The 19,778-nt window shown below is 43.1% G+C and overlaps 1 protein-coding gene across 4 annotated transcripts in view; it reads left to right on the top strand.

Annotated features, from left to right (window-relative positions):
• The window catches only part of LOC132475054 (unconventional myosin-Ic-like), a 78,969-nt gene that overhangs the window by 2,818 nt on the left and 56,373 nt on the right, over positions 1 to 19,778 (top strand). Inside the window, exon 1 of one of the 4 annotated variants that reach the window (XM_060076022.1) lies at positions 1 to 286. This exon is cut by the window's left edge and continues 283 nt beyond it. The exons of 2 other annotated variants lie outside the window; for them this stretch is intronic. The gene's annotated coding sequence lies outside the window, so the exon portion shown is untranslated. Of the gene's footprint in view, positions 287 to 9,249; positions 10,364 to 19,778 lie in introns of those variants that run through there. One more of the 4 variants, XM_060076023.1, reaches the window with a different exon arrangement.

The following is a 19,778-nucleotide window of genomic DNA, read 5'->3' as shown; positions in this document are numbered from 1 at the left end:
TCACCAGGCAATCCTCTTTACCTTCACTGGTCTGCATGGTGGGAGGGTTCGCACTGCAGACTCAGAGAACTCGTAGACCGACCGACAGAAGTTACTGACACACGGACAGGACAGACTGAATCGAGACCGGGATACCTTGCGTGTGTTGGGAGCACTAGAACAGTGGTACCGGTGAGAGAGAAGAACCGGAGAAGATCCGGAACTAGAGCAGTGGTACCGGTGAAAGATCGAAAAGAACCAGAGGCGACCCGGACCGACTGTGGAGGTGTATTCGTGCTGTCTGAAGGTACGCCGTTAACGGGACCGTGTTGCGGTTCTACCTGCCGGACGGGGCTTCTTGACGCTTCCCCCAGTCGTGTTACCTCTGTTTCTGCCTGGGGAAAACTTTTTTTTCTTGCAGTTTATGTTGGTAATTTAGGGGTTAGGCGCGAATGCTGGCCGGTGGGTAAGCCAGCGCATGGAGATCTGTTGTGAGCTTTCGGTGGGTCGGAGGCTCCACGTTTTAACACCGGCCACACTACATTACGGAATCACGGCCTGACAGTCGGCCAAGGATCCTATGAACTTCTGACCAGTTACTGATTGATGTTAGCCTACAACTATAGCATGAAGGATTATGTCTGGATGTAGGAATCAGACGAACCGCATGTCTGTCTGATGACACCCAGACATGGGTCATTTACCCCCAACACATGTCTACAACAGTGGACACTGCAAACACTGAATAAAATAGGAAATGCGTTATTAAGCCCGAAAGAGAAACTAGGGTTAGGCCTAACCCAGCAGCAAAGGCAGGAGGAGTTATTGAATGAATACTACTTTCTATTAGTGTGGAGTAGGGACATTTGATTGACAGTGTCACATTGGGGGTGAAATGATCTAGCTCTGACAATAATTCCAAGGTGATGAAACATCAATAACGCACAATGTTTGTACACTAAACATGTATCCATGTTTTCTTAAATTCATACGTAGAAATGAATTCTGAGTCCACCCTGTTTGCCTTTTTGTTGAGGGTTTGGCTACTGCATCAACATACATTGCTGGAGGGCAAATGGCTTCTCTCCGAAAGGCTGTCCCCTAGAGTCCTGTACCTTATTACATGGCATGTGTGTTGGTTAATGTAGCTGTTTAGTGATGTCTAGTTAAGTTGCTTAAATGATAGGTTGCTGGGATGGGAGTGTAATAATGCCCTGAGTCCTACGATGAGCTGTCCTAGATGGTTTTCAACTGCCTTCCAAAGAATCAGTAAAAAGCCAGAAAGGTTTAAACAAAGTGTACATTTTACCTTATGGCATAACTATGTAACTTGGACAATAGCCCAGATCAATATCTTTCTGTCTATGTATTGTTCCAAAGCAGATCTGGTTTCTGCTTTCCAGTGTAGGTTGCCATAGCTACCCAAGCTAAATTTTCCACTGCAATAGTTTGAGGGTTATTTTCCCTCAGCCCCTTAGAAAAACAATGTCCTGCAGACCGTTTCCTAGTGGTGGATCTAGAGTGGAGAAGCAGACAGTCGGTGGAATACAGCAGAGAATTCTTGAATAATGAGATTAATTTGGATTGAGGTATTTTCCCCAGTTCCCTTCTCCCGCACCTCCCCATCTAGTGTGTTTACTTAACTTATCTGTTATTATCACATACCACTCCGAGACTTGTACTGGTTCGTTTGCCAGATGGTTATGGGATGTCTGTGCATTCTGCTCATTCCTGCTAGAGATGTTTAGATATCCTGGAAGTTGGATCTTACTGATATGGGTTGTTGTTTGAATGATATCAATATGACAATACACAGGTTATTAAAAGTTAGGATCCCATTTTACAGATTGATGTGGATAGTTTGGTGTGTGTGTCTGTGTGTTGGTGGAGGATACACCTGCAACTCATAGGCTGTCATCTGGATGTTAGCCATCCCCTTGGCAACAGGAACCCCACCTGAGAACACACACACACACACACACACACACACACACACACACACACACACACACACACACACACACACACACAGATATTGTTTTGTGTCTGACCTTGAGCCTCTGTGTAGATGTGTGGACCCAACCTGCACTTGACCTTGTGCCGTCAACTTGTTACGCACACACATCCTAGCCAACACTAACCCTAACCAGCTAAGCTTACAGCTGTCTGCTTCATGCGGGGTCTGGAGGTGTCAGAGCATTTTGTTTCTGATTTATACAAACACTTCAGCTCTGAGTGTGATGTGGGAATAGTGAATCCTACACAGAGAACGTAACACCAGATATTTCTAACCCTAACCCTAACCCTACCTACCTACCTACCTACCTACCTACCTACCTACCTACCTACCTACCTACCTACCTACCTACCTACCTATCTTTCTGAACCATGCGAGAGCCTGTCAGCCATCCACGGTTCTAACGGCCAAGGCCTCTGCTACCCTGCACCGATAGCAGCAGGGAGAGATACGGTACTAGACGCCAGGGTGAGCCTGATTTGACTATGAAGTCCCTTAGCAACCACAGAGTTCCTCGCTCAAAGTTTGTGTATGGCATGGCGCAGCACTAGGATAGAAAGCAGGGTTATTATACATGTACTACTCGAACTATGACAGAGCAGCACTAGAATAGAGAGCAGGCTTATGATACATATACTGCTCTAACTGTGACAGAGCAGCACTAGAATAGAGAGCAGGCTTATTTTACATACACTGCTCTAACTGTGAAAAAGCAGCAATATAAGAGAGTAGATTTATGTCCTAATTCAAGTTCAAGTTCAAGTGTTTTTATTTGTCACATACAATAAATTGAAGTGAAATGTTAAAATTTATGTCCTAATTGAACTGTATCAAAGAGGGATATTTTTTTCTCTAAAGAGAGAATGGATATCTCATAATGATCTTTTAAAAACAAACCAGCAATACCCGATCCAAGGGTTTTGGGTCACATCTGCATGGCACATGCATGTGCTTGTTTGTAGATGCGGACCAATCATAAGCTCACTGCATGGAATGGAAAGAGTAGGGGAGAGATGCTGAATTTGATTGGATGTGGGCATTTCATGTTTTAGAAACCACAGTAATGGGGATTATGAGGATACTTGATTTCATTTTAGTTTGAGTGGTGAGCTCCCCTAAATATAGGCTACTCGCATGATACTCCCGCCTCTCGCGACACCCACAAGTTTGAATCTTTCAAAATTGTGGCGAGCACAGAGGCACAGAGATATTACATCCATTAATTTCATACACTTGAATAGTTAACCTCTCAAAGCTTATAACCTTTAGATGCGTTAGTGTCCATCAGACCAATTGCCCAACCATTCACCACTGGTTCTATTTACAGTTCAGCTGCCATTGCAAATGTAGGACATAGTTTGAGCCCTCATACTGGGGGGGCTGGAGGTCACTTGAAGTTGAAATGGTCTGGGAGGCAGTCTGCTGAGAACCATGATGAAACGGCGTATAAATACAGAGAATGGTGTCTCTACCTCTAAATGAACCGCTGTGGTTTAGTGTGATTCCACGAGAGACGCCGCCACTACCCAGAGCCAAAGTTAGCCCTGAGAAAGCATGAGACGGAGAGAGAAGACTCTTCCTGGTGTATCCAGGAAGACTCTAGGCGTGCCCAATCCCATTGTGTTTCTACGTTTTACACACTTGGTTGTTTTAATTTTTTTAATTGGAAAAACCTTTTTGGAGAACCATCAAACTCCTACATGGCCATCATGGCAGAGCCCATTTCACCACAGTGTGAGTAGTGTATTCAATCCATTGGTCTTTACCAGATGAGTCTGAACTTTGGAGTGGGAGCAGGGACTTTGATCAGCAATAACTAAACTCTCAAGGAAATGTGATGTTACTTTGAGATAGGGCTGAGTGCTGTGTTGATCTTCTATTGATTTAATAATGAGGTATCATCTTCAATGGGTATTTCTAAGGTGGATTTATGCTAGGTAAGTGACATGATAATAAATTGCCTATCTTCAAAATTCTCCCGTTATTTCAAGATTCAATGTTGTCTCCTATCAATGAGGCTGGTGACGCATCACATTGTCTATGATGGTGTCTCATTTAAAGAACCCAAAAGAAGACTTGTTGGCAACTATGCTTTGTACTTTATTTCAACATGTTTGACCTCTTGTTCCACTGCTGCAATGATTGTGGTTACGCTAGGTAAGCATTCACTATCAGCATTGTCTCAGGAGGTACGTAGATCCGGCTGACTGGCCTGACTGAAGGTTGCTGGTGCGATCCCCGGCTCCCCTTAGCTGCGTGTTTAGGTATCCCTGAGCAAGACACCTAACCCAAACTCCTCCCAACGAGCTGGCTGTCGCCTTGCATGGCTGACACAGCCGAATGTGTGTGTGAACAGGTGAATGTTAGGCAATCATTTTAAGTGCTCTGAGTGACCACTGCTTGGAAAAGGGCTGTATAAATGCAATCCATTTACTATTGTAGTTAACCTTTTACCAGACTGACTCACAACAACACTGCTACAGGCGTGGCCTTGGACAACAGGTGTGAGACAAGGTGTAAAACCGGGAGAGAGATAAAGAGAGAGAATATTTTTCTTAGTTTATTCATTGACTTATTTGACAAGGAAGTACTTTGAAAGTTCACTGCAGGTTTTCTGTTAAGAGAGCAGCATTAGAAGGGATGTGCTTTAGTGCAGCCCATAAAACGTCTAAAATTCAGCTTAGAAATTCATTAAATAAGAGTTGAACGATTGAAGACAGGAGGCTGTTGACTATGTGTGCATGCATGTGTAAAGGAGAAAGGCTCCTGGAGAAATGTCAACATGCTGAGATCAGTTAGATAAAGAGGGGAACCAGTAGTGCGTGTGTGATCTTGTTCCCTCAGCCTTCTATATCGCCAAATGTCCCAATCCCACCCACCACTCACACACCCACCTCCCAACACACACTCAAACTTCACTATACACATTCAGAACAATCAAGCTGACCATATCGCCCTGTCCGGGATCAAAGAATTGAAAGGCGGTGTTAGGTAAAACCCAAACCATATCTATGGTTTTGGGTTGGCATGGTATCCTGCTGCAACCGCCTGGCGCTCTGGCCTCCCGACACTCGATATGGTCAGTCCGCACTCTGCAGGCAAACAGACACTCAAGCAGAAAAAAGCATCAAAATATAGAAAATGGTCTTTCAAAGACATTGCTTCAAAAAGTGAGGCGTTTCCATCTAACACCAAAAGGACGAACATGGTTAAAAATATTAATTTCACGTCATCACAAGCAGATAGAAATTTTAATGCATTATTCCGGGCCCGGCCTATTATGAGCACATCATCTCACCAACCCCCCCCCCCCCCCGCCCAACCCCAGCCCCACCCAGCACAGCCGCTGGGGTGATTTGCTGATTGTGGGAAAGAAGGGAGAGAGAGAGCAGTCTGCAGTTTTTTTAAAGAAGACAGTTGGCTCGAATAACTGCTTGTCAGAAGCCGGCTGCAGTTGGCAGTATTTGGCTTTTTTCTTAGGGCGTTGTCTTCGGGGGACGGGGGGGGGGGGTGGCCTGCAAAGCCCAGGGCCTTTGAGAGAGAGTCTCGTTTACTCTTACTGCAATTATCTTACAGCAGTCGCAGATCTTGGAAATGCTGAAATTGTTGTAGCGACAAAGAGAAGCACAGAGTTTAAAGTAGGATCCACACATAGTGCAGATCCTGTTTTATTTTACGCCATCAAATTATCGAAACAAATGCAAAAGAAAAAAAATCCCTTGATGATTTGATGCTGTTCTATGTGGGAACACACCTTATTCTCTTTTACTGTGAACTTGGTAGACTTTAGCATCTTTTTTGAAGTTTCTCTGTACATTATTCACACAATTCCTCAAACACCCCCAGCAAAGTTTGACACTACGAAACCACCAACAACAACAACAATGTTTGCTAATCTGCCGCTGTTTGAACCAACATGTGGCCTATGTTTTTGGTGTTGCTGGTAAACCCCACTCACCACAATGCCTGCCAAAATTGTTGGGGATGCTTTTGGTTAAACCTAAATTAATTAAGTTATAGATTTTTGGTCATTGATCTAGACCAAGCCAGCCATTTATGAGTTTTGGTGAAACTATTTCGATTTGAAATTATTAGATATTGTTAACAATCAAATATTTTTTATCCACATCACAAAATAGTTGGATAAGAATAATATAAAGATAATATTGGTATTTGTGTAAAGATGAGTCTAGTATAGTGCCACATTTGGTAGGTGGTGCAAATATTAATGATAAAGTATTACAAAACAATAATTAGCAATACTGCTGTTTTGTTGTATTGTGGAAACCAACAAAACAGTATGCTTTTGCTAAAGCTATTAGGGCCGACCATTTGTACAAAAGCGTGAATGAACAGATATGTAAACAAATGATTATATTACACGTACATATATCACCATTAAACGTGTGTGTGTGTGTGTGTGTGTGTGTGTGTGTGTGTGTGTGTGTGTGTGTGTGTGTGTGTGTGTGTGTGTGTGTGTGTGTGTGTGTGTGTGTGTGTGTGTGTGTGGTTCAAGTGCCTGCATTCTTATGTGTGTTTGTACAAACCGCTGAGCTTTCCTCTCATTCTTTGGAAACAGCCCTAGTGGAGTAACTCTCCTGGCCCCTCGATGAGGTCCAGATCCTCCCCTGCTCACGGGCCACTCTCTTATCTGGGGATTCCTCAGAGTTCAGCCAGTCCACACTACATTCACATTTCCTTATTGGTGTAATCTGAACAAGCCACTTTCAAACTTTCAAACTTTAAGACAGTTGTATTCAGAACTAGATATTTTTAGGCTGTCCTCAGCTGAGAACATTACGTAAAGTTTTTTATTTCAGTTTTTCTGTGCGAATGAATTTGAAAAAGGTTCCTTCAATCTGTGGAAGTTTAGATATGGTTGCCAGCTGTGGTTGTCATCTGTGGTTGGGTGCCCCCCCCCCCCCCCCCCCCCCCCCCCCCGCCCTGAGGAGAGGCTGGAGGTACAGGGGCTGCTGGGTAATGGTGTCATGGCACTGTTGGGTTATGGTCTTATTGTACAGGTGCAAATAATAAAACAAACAAATTAACGTCTCAAACAACACAAATGGCCGCCTTGACAAACAGTTGCAACGGGAACAACTTGGGCAACATCTCTAGCCACAACTATTACGTTTTCTTATGGTTCATTTGTTAGGGCCAATGGGTTATTAATAGGCAATCAGAAAAGAGGATGTGCTTAGTATAAACAGGAAATGCAGTGTTGTTGATATCCAGTCACTGTAGCACTTGCGTGGCTCTGATGCAGTAACCATGGACCACACATGTTCTGGAGGAAATACATGTGAGCACTACACCCAAAAGATGTAGTGGTCATAGAATAGAGTCATTGGTTTAATGTCTCAGACTTATTCCACTTTTTGGTTCATACTATTGTGTTCTCCACACACTGGCAGAAATATATATGAATGCGTGGGGGGGACAAGGCTTGTTCTGCATATACTATTGATAATGTTCTTCTGAAATTATGCCGTGTTGACCTATCTGGGTGACTGAAGCTAACCTAACAGTGCAGCCTTGAGGTTCATACATCCGGAGCCTATGTGTTAATGGCGATTTTATAGTTGCAACACACATATCTGTGTTCTTTATTACACAATACACAGCTGTACAAATGTCTAGTTGTTTATTATAAGATAGCAGTTGAGAGAAACTCCCAATTATACAACTTCATTAAAGGGTAATTCCGGTGTAAAATGGATTTGGGATATGTTTTGTATGATAACGAGTTGAAACGTTCGTTTTGGACCACAAAAACTGCATATAGACCCTTTCTTCAGTTGGCTGTTTTTAGCCGATTCTATCAAAACGCTATAAACTTGGAACAATGGGGGCAGCGGTTATGGTAAAAACTAAATCGCTATTTTAAACCACTTAAAAGGCTAAAAGTAGCACAACACTTCTTTGGTAGTATAATAAGGGTCTTAACATATAAAACGAGGCATTGAGAACTTTGTAAGTGTACAGATTGTTTATTAAAAAGGACATTTTATACACACAGTACCAAGTAGATTGGCGAACACAGAGCTTGCGTGTTGCTGACGGATGTCACAATCTCTGTGTTCGTCAATCTACCTATTGAGTCTTGAAAACAAAATGGTGTCGACGGGTGATCTACTGATGGTATTGTGTGTATAAAATGTCCTTTTTAATAAACAATCTGTACACTTACAAAGTATAATAATACCAGGATCACACACACGGAGAGGAAAGCAGCCAAATGGAAGAGACACAGGCCGTAAGACGTGCATATATAGGAACAGACGGACAGACAGAGATAATTAGAGAGACAGACAGCAAGGGGGAGAGATTCGGGTCCCTCTGACACACGTAAGAGAGGTGAGTGAGAAGCAGAGAGCGAGTGTCTATGGAGGAGGGGGGAGATGTGTGGGATGGGGGGGGGGGGGGGGTCACCAATGTCTATAGCAGGGGTCACCAACCTTTTTGAACCTGAGAGCTACTTCATGGGTACTGAGTCATACGAAGGGCACCCCGTTTGATACACTCCTCTGAAATAACATTTGCTCAGTTTGCCTTTGATATTAATGATGATTAATGATACTCATCTATGTGAAACATGTTAATTAATTAAGTCATGTTAATGATTTCTCACCGTAATTATCAACAATGACTTAAAAAAGGTGGGAAAGAGTTGTTCAAGAATGAGTAGTGCTATGTTTAGAACAGGCCTGCGGGCCCCTCATATGGTCCTTGCGGGCGCCCTGGTGCCTGGTGTGTTGGTGACCCCTGATCTATAGGAAGATAATAATGTTATGACCTCCCCCAGTCGCAAGTCACCACCTGCCCATGTTTTCAGGCAAGTTGGCGTCTCACTATGGGAAAATGTATGTGTGTGTGTGTGTATGGGCATGTGTGTGTTTGTGTGCATGTGTGCCCGCAGGTTCTTGCATATGCAATATGCATGCATGTTCTTGCCATGATGTTACTATATAACTAGTCAAGTAAACTTATTTTATGTAGCACATTCCATACACAATGCAGAGCCAATGTGCTTCACATTAAAACATACAATAAAATAAAATAAATTCATAAAAGACACTTAGCAATTGATTAAAAAGACAATAATATAAGAGTAGGTTAGCAGTGCACTTTAATTCAGTATTCTCAACCTTGATTCTTCTCAGCAGATCTTCAGTTTACTCCAGCTATGTGTTGTAGCTGAATCCTGCTCTTCCAGGTTTTATTTTGACTCTGGGAACCAGTTGCTGACAAGTCTCAGTTAATATTAAGAAGGGAAGCCTTTCAGTGAGATGATGTGGCCCTAAAGCGTTCAGTGATCTGTAGGTGGGCAGCAGTATTGTGAATTAATCCTCTGACCTACAGGGAGCCGATGCAGGGATTGGAGAATTGTTGTGCTGTGTTCAAATGTTTTGTTCTTCATTAGAACTCTAGCTTCTGTGTACTGATCAAGCTGTAGCTGGTAAAAAGGGGCCGTTACAATAACCTAACTAACTAGTAATAAATGCATGGACCAGATTATTTTCTTTTTCGTTTTTCGTCCTTAGTCCTGTGATGCTAGGCCGATTATATCACTGACTTGGTTTTTGATTTCAGATCTGAATCCGTAATAACAACAACTTATTGTAGATATGACTTAACGCACTTTAATACTGGACCGGAAACCCCAAGCCAATTCTCAAATCTGACCAAAAGTATTGGAATTTCAACAGTGTCGAAGGAGTCTGTGTAGATGAAGCTTGTTTACAACAGACCAGTTTGGGTGCTATGAAGTGGTCGAAATCCTGACTGGAAGTTGTCCTAGCAGCTCGTTGAGGATAGGAAATGATTAAGTTGCTGGAGGACAGTAGGAAAGTTTAGTATTAAATCGTGTCAGCATTGCCACATTACTTCTAATAAACATGGTGGGGAGGCAAAGGAGAGCACAGAGCTCTTTGACACCATGGTCATTGGAATAAACCATTAGGATTAGTACGCGTCGCACACACAGTGTAAGACAAACTTGCTTACGTTTCTTGTTAAGTCACATATAGACTGGGTCTCTGGCTCTCTCTCTCTCTCACCTGACTCCTCCCTCAGCTCTCATTCTCTCCCTCCTCATTATGCGTCTCTCTGCTTTCCTCCGCCTACATGGTTTGCATTCTTGAGCTCTGACATCACAGCTGCCTCCGACCGCTCTGCAGTCATTTATATAAAGACCTTTCTTTTGCCCACCCTGTTTTCCTTTGCACTCCTTCTTCCTCCTGTTTAAGTGAGAGAGAGAATACATATCAGGTAAGGCAGTGGGAATGTCTGCCTGGTGTAGGGTCATCCGACACGCTTCTCAGGAAGAACAACCATTCTTGGCGTCGCTGGAATGTCAGTTCTAGGGTGAGGAGAATGGAGGTCAAAGTTCATGAAGTAGATACAGGTTATGCCAAGCCATACACTACCAACCCCCTGTTGTTATTGTAGTCTGAGATCTGGGCAACGTCAGGATGGAAGGTCTTAAAAGTGTGTGTGTGTGTGTGTGTGTGTGTGTGTGTGTGTGTGTGTGTGTGTGTGTGTGTGTGTGTGTGTGTGTGTGTGTGTGTGTGTGTGTGTGTGTGTGTGTGTGAGAGAGAGATGATGTGTTGTACCTGGGCTTTAGATGCTCTTCTATCTTATCTTCTCTCTTGTTTTTAGATATACCCGCCAATTCAAATACATAATGGCTAGTATTAATTGCATATTCTGGCTGTATTGAGCGAATGTTTAGTATTTTACTTGAGAACTGACTGAAATAACCAGTTTGGTATGTATTTTATCGGTATGTATTGGGGATAGTATTGAATGGAGATGGACTAAGGTTCTAAGGCTCACATGGGTAGTGAATACATTTAGTTGATATACCTCAATCAAGGACAAGGGTTAAACTTATGAACATTTTGTTCTTTACATGAGAAGCTGCAGGGTGTGTGTGTGTGTTAATGTGAATGTGATGACTGGAATGAATGGAAATATCTTTGTTTTATTTGACTTTGCCTCGCTGTGCTAACACATGTCTACGCTGATGACGTATTGCTCAGTTCGCCCTGCAACCTTAGTGCTTCCCAGAATCGTTAAGTCAGGCTTGTAGGGCGTGTTCAGAGCAAAGTGTTGGTCAAAGACCTAACTTCCACAAGCTCCACAGGGCGCTGCTATACTGTCAGATCAAAGTAAGCGTACTGTAGGGTTGTTTGTATGACCTGGTGTTTGGTATGCTGAGAACCGTTGAGTATTGGATGAAAGCTCTTTAGTCACAGAAATACCATTAATATATGTTATGGAAATGTTATCCTTTGTATAACTGACGGCGGCTTTATTCCAGTAAATGCAGTAAATTAATTCATGTGCGAGTGTTGGGAGTCGTGCTGCAGAACCAATAACTTCCCCAGGGTTTAAAACCAACGGGGAGGAAGTGAAAGAGAAGGGGGGGGGGGGGGGAGAGGGAGAGAAAAGAATGCAAGACAGAGGGAGGGAGAAACTTCCCACGGATGGAAGGTCACTGGAACTGCATTTATGAAAAAAAAGATTGTGTCAAGGGTGGTTTTAAACCAGTGCCCACGGCCACTTCTTCTTGTTTTTTAAACAACGCTCTGTGTCATTACAAAATGTGCCATGTTACTCTCAGAGTGTATTTAAGAAAGTGTGGGGCTCACCATGGACTCATTCTTCAGGAAGAAGTCAGATGCTGAACAATCAGAGTGGATAGAGTCATCCCTAAGGCCTGTGTGGTAGAGGCTTCCCTAAAGGGCTGATTAGGGTCAGTGTTAATTTTGGCTGCAAATTCTGATTTAGTCTTAGTCTTTTGAATAACACACCAATTAGTTGTATTCCTATTTTAGTCATCTGAAATCTATTAGTCTTAGTCTAGTTTTAGTCTACTAAATATTAGCAGATTTTAGTCGACTAAATCTACAGTGGACTTAGTCAACTAAAGTTTTTTTTGTTATGCAATGGTATAAAGGTTTGAATATGCAATACAGACACAGATTTAACGGTTGTAACACAACATGTATTTTATTCTTAACGTCATGACAGAACTCTCCTCCTTCAATATTGCATCAATCTCAAGTTGGATCTTCTTCTATGGACTTTGAGCATCATTAATGCATGAGATGTACAATGAGTTGAATTCAGGGGCTTATTTTTTTAACAAAATAAAAGTTAAATAACTGCTAGGGCTACAATGCCTTAGAATACCTTACAATGTCTTGCTACTCTGTGCAAAATCAACAAAATTTGAACAGAACAGATTAGTGCAATTCTCAAATGTAAAATAAAATATGTATTGGCTGTAATGCCATTGCACGCAGTACCAAAGAATACTCCTTAAAGGGGTAGTTCGGAATTTTGGACATAGGGCCTGATTCCCAAGTGAGCATTGGTATTCTATATCACTGGAGACAGTTTAACACATTTCATTCAGTCCTTCTAGTTGCAGAGTTCGCTCGTGCTAGGCTAGCGCACGGCAACGGGCAATGCTAGCCTGCTATTAAAAACAGTCTTACCCACTCCACAGTACACCCGAGGTAAATCAATTATAACGCCAGACTATAGATTTAAATGTATGTGTTGATAGAATAATGTTAGAAATAAAACTAACCTTGCATCGCATGAATCATCGAGGGACTACTTTCTCAGCAGAAGCGGAATTTTACTATGCGCTGGTTAGGTTTGTAACCGAATCACGACAGAAGAACGTAAACAGAGAAGCGTGGGACAGAAGCGCAATTGAACGACTAGGCAACATGATGGTTCAGTGTGCTTTTCGAAATTGTAGAAATAAACGGTACAGATGGGCACCACAAAGTTTCCACCAATTTCCAGTGCGAGATCCAGAAAGGACTCAACTGTGGCTTGTTGCTGCTGGCTTGGACATCAAAACACCAGCTCGTACATGTACGGTTCGTTGGATACAACAAATTCCTAATAATCGTCTTCAAAAGCAGATGCATCGCTAACTCCTCCAAACGTGGGCATATCTTGTTAATTGAATACGCTTATAGAATTCCTTCGTTCACTGTACTCTGCGTTTGTAGCAATGACAGCGGCAGGTAACCTAGGTATCAGTCCGCCGCTGCCGTAGCCTACGTACAGGAATATAAACACTGCTGCTGAGACCCCGTAATTCCCTCAAAATGCAATGCAATGCAAGGTTGGTTTTATTTCTAACATTATTCTATAAACAGACATTTAGATTTATAGTCTGTCGTTATAATTGATTTACCTCGGGTGTACTGTGGAGTGGGTAAGACTGTTTTTAATAGCAGGCTAGCATTGCCCGTTGACGTGCGCTAGCCTAGCACGAGCGAACTCTGCAACTAGAAGGACTGTATGAAATGTGTTAAACTGTCTCCAGTGATATAGAATACCAATGCTCACTTGGGAATCAGGCCCTATGTCCAAAATTCCGAACTACCCCTTTAATCTTCAAGTAAATAAATAAAAAAAAAAAAGTTAAATATCACATTAAACTAAAAAAGCACACAATTCTGTTCACATCATCTTCTGTTACTGTGCATTGTGTGCAAGATCAAAGATTTGAAAAGAAACACAAAAAATATGTAAAAGAAAATATGCATTGGTTGTAATGTCATTGCACACAAAATGAAATATTCTTCTTTTAATAAATAAAAAGTGGTATCAATGAGGCAGCATCAATGAGCTCAACTCAAGGCAAGTGAATTACATGCTAAGCTGTAATGCCAATCAAATACCAATGAAGTTGTGCATATACGACTACAGGAAATGCTGTAAATAACAGTGAATACAACAGTTCTATTTCTCTTTGTTCATTTTAAGGAAAGCACTTTGCTCCAATGTGACCCTTCCTCGGTTGCGCCGTCCTCTTGTGAGGTCAGGTCACCTGTGATGCTGAATACCCTCTCTGCAAAAGCTTGAGAAGCTGGCATAGCCAACAAGTCTAACGCAAAAGGCTTTAAACTGTGATAAAAACTCTCACTCTTTTCCAGCCAGAAGTCTGTTCCTGTGTCCTCAGTGATGGGATGTAAGTTATTCCTTATACTTGATGATCTGCTGCCTGATGCTGGTTGTGGAGGTTTTCTGTTTAGGCCTTGAGGTGCGGCATTTTGAGAGGAACCTAAACACCGGCTGCTTTGATGATGTCGCTGCTTCTGGTTCCTCAATAACCTCTTCTTCTGCATCATGTTCAGACTGGTCCTCCTGTCTTGTGTGTGGGAAAGTGCATTTGACCACATAGTCTTCTGCCTGTTTCAGCAGTTCCTGGATATTTCCATCAGCCACATCAACAATAACAAGGATTTCACAGACAGTTGGGTTGACGAAGCAGGCAGCTGCTGCAAGCGGTGAGAACTTTTCATTGGTTGAATCCAAGAGGCAAGCAAAACGCTGGTTCAGATTTGCTCTCATTTTCCCTGCAAGAGTGGCGAGGTCTCTGTACTGAGTGCTCTCTGCAAAGTCAGTTAGGTGACTTAGCAGATCAAAGAGGGCAGAGCCACTAGGGACAGATGTGGTGTCATTCTGGAGGGTTTTAGTGTGTTCCGCAAAAGGCAGCAGTAGGTCATGCATGACGAAAGCTTTTGCCACTCACTAGTAAGCACTGTCCCATCCCATGTCACTTGCGATTTGACAGACTGCATCTTTGACTGTGAGGAGTCGTGTGACCATGTTGAATGTGCTTAACCAGCGTGTGGGGTAGTCATTTACAACAATAAGACCACACTGGTCCAATACCCTCTGTGTTGCAACTGAGGACTTGCGAAAGAGCTTCACCACAGACCTTGCTTTATCGAGGACTCTTTTGACAGTTGTCTCTTTCTGCAACATGTGGACCACAAGTTGTATGGTATGGACCACACACGGTGTCCGGTCCATTTCCATGTCGACATGATGGTACCTAATAACAATAAGAAAAGACAACCAAATAAGTCTAAACCTAATAAAGTGTCTGGTGTGTGTCTGTATATACTGTATACATGTGGCAGGGGGAAGATCATTCATGTGATAATTGTCATGTAAAAGAATAAACTAAACATGGCTCACCGCTGGTCATCAGGTACAGATTCAGAGTCACTTTCCTGCATCATGGACCCAGGGGAGTCATCCTCAGAGCTTGTTTCTTCTGCCATGGTGTGTTTAAAGGCTGCCAACATGTTACTCCCATTGTCCGTTATTACCGTCTGGATCTTCTCCTTTGGTATGGCCCACTCTTGCATACATTTATCCACACTTAATAGACAGTGCAGTGTGTGGGTGAGCTACTTGTTCAAGGGCCAACAATATGTGCACATGTTTATTTCGTTCAACACAAAAGTAGCATGCGCTTATGGCAAGGAATGAGGCTGTCAGTCCTTTTTTTGTCCACATGTCAAGGCCCATGGGTACTCTTCGGGCAGCAGCCAGTCTCTCTTTGAATTTTTGTCTTTCAGTCCATACTGGGTTTCAATCAAATTGCTAATTTTAGTTTTCTTTGGAACCGTTAGTCTCCTATCTACTATGTGCATCAAAAAACACAATTCTTGAATTTTGATATGGCTGGGTGCTATAAGTGTTCCAATATATGTAGAAACAACATATGCAAAATATTTTTCCAGTACATGATGATTTAGGGGGGCCACCACACATCTGTTTTTGTTGGATAAAGTGGTTAACAGTGCTCAATGGTCGCCATGGAGATCTGAGGTAAACAATACTACAGCTCAAGAAAACTGAGGTGATCTTTCTGTTTGAGGTGATCTTTCTGTGTTGGGTATGCAATATTACACATTACTATTATATCTGTAGTTGTGTCATTGTGTCATCAAGTTGTATTAATAGGTATTGGCACACACAAGCGTGCCACAAGATGGTAGACTTAGTCAATGCTAACAACAAGCTGCTGAAAATCTCCCTGGCCATGGAGTGAAGACTTGATGTCACATTTTCGTTGTGGCCTCCAAAGGTCGAAAACCTGATTGGTAACCCAGAAGACCTAGCTTTCTTGGCCAGCATGAAGACTGACAGAGTGGCCACATTTGGTGTATTGGACAAAAAGCTGCAGCTCAAGGTGAAGCAGTGAGAGGAGCGTCAAGGTGCCGCTGCAGCCAAACAGCCGGCTGTGTAAAGGAGCTGGAGGAGATGACGGCAATGTCAAGCTTGGAGTCGGAGAGTGATGAGGAGTCAGAGGAGGATACTGACACAGTCTTTCCACCATCTGAGCCATCCCACAAGAATAAGAAGACTGGAACAAACGTCTTAATTCCACCTGACTTCCAAGCCGACCAAGTGTCGTGTCATTGGCTACAAGGTTGAGGATGTCACCAATGCAACAGGCTGCATTCACACGTGGCCTTGTTGCAGTGTCAGGCGGTGAATTTAGACTCTGCATCTTACGAAACAGCTCACCGAGCAAGACGCAAAGAGCAAAATAAGTCACTGACCACAAGCGAGGTGACTACCATGAGTTTGTGCAGCTGTGTCTTGTGTATCTGGATGCAGATGGTGAAGAGCAGACTGCAGTGACCTTCCAATAGCCGGGAGCGCTCCACAAGGCACGATGGATGGCCAAGCTGCTCTATACACTCAAGCTGGCTTTGATGGAGAAGCACATCGAGTTGCTTCCCCAGGGCACAATCACCACACGCGGCAGCAGGTGCCGAAGATTCGGGCATTTGCCATTTTCATTAGACACATCTATGCAAAGTGGTGGTTGACCTGTGAGAAAGCTGTAGATGCTGCCTGGAATGACCTGACACTCTACCACCACCTGCAGGCATACAAGGCTGCAGATGAGGGCATTGCAGCATCCGCGATCAAGGCGATGGAGAGGCATCGCTGGTACCTGACTGTTGAGATGCTACCCCTGGCTCTCTTCAGAAGAAAGGTGCCCAATGATGACAAGTGTGCACTTGCCAGAGCAATCTTGTAGCACAAGCCCGCTGATCTCCCCATGCACATCCCTGGGCAGCGCTTTGGCACTGGCTTTGTCAAGCCAAAGTTCCCCACCCTCTTGCCAATCACCAGCTTGGCTGACCTCGCCAATAAGGATTGCTGCTTTCGAATGCACCAACTGCACATTAATGCTGCGTTCAATTAAGAGAGGTCAATGTACGTGCAATGAACGTGGTCAATGACTGTGCCAAGTGTGGCGTCAAGCTCACATCCGACTTCGTCGCAGTGGCAAGGGAGGAGCAGCACCAACAGCAGAACCTCCACTGCTAAAAACGCAAGCTAATCCCTGAATAGGACGGTTACTCTAGGGCGGTGGGTGGGAGGCATATCTGGGGGGAGATGCACTGGCTAGGTTCAGAGTTCAGGTTCCATTTCCTCTCTCTTTCTCCCAGGTGATGTTGCTTAGTGGAGCGGACTCTGGCACAGACTGAGCAATTAAGTTTGAAGTTTAGTTAGTGTCAGCTCTTACCATTAGGTACTGTTAGTAGCCAGTGAGTAAGCCACTAGAGAGGGTTTGTTCTTTTAAGTGTGTCAGCATCACCCCTTGTGTTTAACAATATAGTCAATTAAACTTTATGTGTTTGTCCTACATCCATCACTGCTGCACAAAATTCAGGGTAAGACCACGTGAACATGTCCCATTGAACTCCATTAATTTAGTCTATAAAACAAATTAATGGAGAATCTTGAAAGTTGAATTCTGAGAAATGCCCAAGTTGCCCAAAGGGCAAACAAACAACTTTTACTTTGGTAACCCTATTGAACATGCAACTGTGTAAAAGTTCACTGTACTCAACATTTCCAGGTCAACCTTTAGGCAATTAGAGTAAAAATTGCACATTTATTGAAATTTTGCCAAAGTTCATGTGTTAGGTGCCACCCCTAAATCTCAATGGAATTCCTCAAAACTTTGCAAAAGTCACTTTTATGTTCATTGGAACAAAGTGCAATGCCAGCCAAATTGATATTTTGAAATAAAAAATTTCCATTGAAATTTGATGCACCATCATTAGCACAAAGTCCTCATCTTCAATTGTTGTGAGTGGTTAACCTGTGCGTCCAATCCATCTAGCTATGGCCTGCTCCTTCGTATGTTGTTCCTTCGATTCAGTTTTGTACTTCGAAGAACTTTGGAAAGCTGCAGAGATGGTCTGCTGCTGGGTTGCACTAGCAGCACTAGTTTTATTTCCACTAGGCCCATGGTCATCTTTGTCATCAGACGTCTTCTGTGTCTGAGGGTGAATAAAGGGGGAATCAAGTTGTGATTCTTTTTTCTTACACACACACACACACACACACACACACACACACACACACACACACACACACACACACACACACACACACACACACACACACACACACACACACACACACACACACACACACACACACACACACACAATTTATACTCATATTAATTGAGCGATACATCTAATCAATACAGTTCAGAGGTGGTTTCCTTTAGCTTCTATTTTATTCCAAGTTTAGCGGAAACAAGGTAGTTTATCTGATAAAATAACCGTAGCCTATATGCTTACCTTCGCATGTATTTCTGGATGAGTCCTCTGTAAATGTCGCTTCAAGTTGGTGGTGTTTTTCCCAGCGATCATTGCTCCACACGCGGTACAGACGGTCTTGTTGTCCTTCTTGTCAAATGTGAAGTGCGACCAGATGTAAATTCTCTGTTTTCGCCCTAGTCCTAACATTTCTGTTGTTCATAAGACCGGGTGCAATGCAAAACGTTGTCGTGTTAATTTGTTCTCTCTTGTTCTCTTGTGTAACTGCGTTTGTTTAATTGTTTCACGGCAATGCACGCACCTGCATTTGCCGCAGCTTTTGCATCGTTCAACCTAAGCTCAAAAGATTCGCTCTGATTGGACTTCTTCCCAACTTGTCCCACAAAAAGAGTAGTTCTGATTGGATCTCTTCTCCATTCGTCCCGCCCTAACATTTTTGTCTCGTTTGTATTCGTTGACTATAGTGTCAGTTATATTTCGTCACAGTCTTCGTCACCATATCTGACTTTTATTTAGTTTATATTTAGTTTTCGTCCGTGAAAAAGGTTTGTTGACGAATATTTTTCGTCATATTCTTCGTCAACGAAATTAACACTGATTAGGGTTCCACGTCGACGCAACACTAGGGGGTTTACGTCCATTACGTCCTGGTGGACCCCCCTTGCCACCACCACAAGGGCCTGACGTGCGCCTCCCAGAGGTTATAACCTTGCGTCGAGGCGACGCAGCAGCAAGGGCTGCCCTAAGGCCTCTGTGGTAGAGGCGTCCCTAAGGTCTGTGTGGTAGAGGCATCCCTAAGGCCGGTGTGTGCTAGTGACACTAAGAGGTAGCAGACTTATCTTCATCAGAGAACGGAAAAGATTATTGGACATGACACTTAGAGATATTAATTGTTCACTACGAAAGTAGAGTAGCTGAAAGGCTACCAAGACCTTTTCTGTATTTATAGAAAAATGTGTACCAACCGGAAATCTTTATAATGAAATATTTGCAAGGTTAAATCTTCCTTCAGATGTCCTTCAAGCCATCAGAGCTTGGAGAGAAGCTGTCGGCACTTTGATCTAAAGCTGCTGGACGTTGGATGGGCATTAAGGAAGTGTTTGTTGGCATTCTTTATAGAACATTGTTATCTGCTTTGAGGGCGATGTGCCAGAAAGGGGCAAGGTATTATGGGAGAAGATAAGGACAAAGCAGAGGTGGAGAGCAAGCAGTGACAAAAGCAAATGTTATTGTTGTGGCGAGATGAAACGTGAATCCATTAAGTACAGATCAACATACAAAACAACTCACATCTTCAGTATCTGCACATAAATGTAAAATATGTTCAAACCTGACGATACCATGATGTATGG

This window comes from Gadus macrocephalus, chromosome 16, assembly GCF_031168955.1.
Source record: "Gadus macrocephalus chromosome 16, ASM3116895v1".
In the NCBI taxonomy this organism is placed as follows: Eukaryota; Metazoa; Chordata; class Actinopteri; order Gadiformes; family Gadidae; genus Gadus; species Gadus macrocephalus.
The sequence above is the reverse complement of the archived record's forward strand: the minus strand, read 5'-3'. Positions and strand labels throughout refer to the sequence as shown.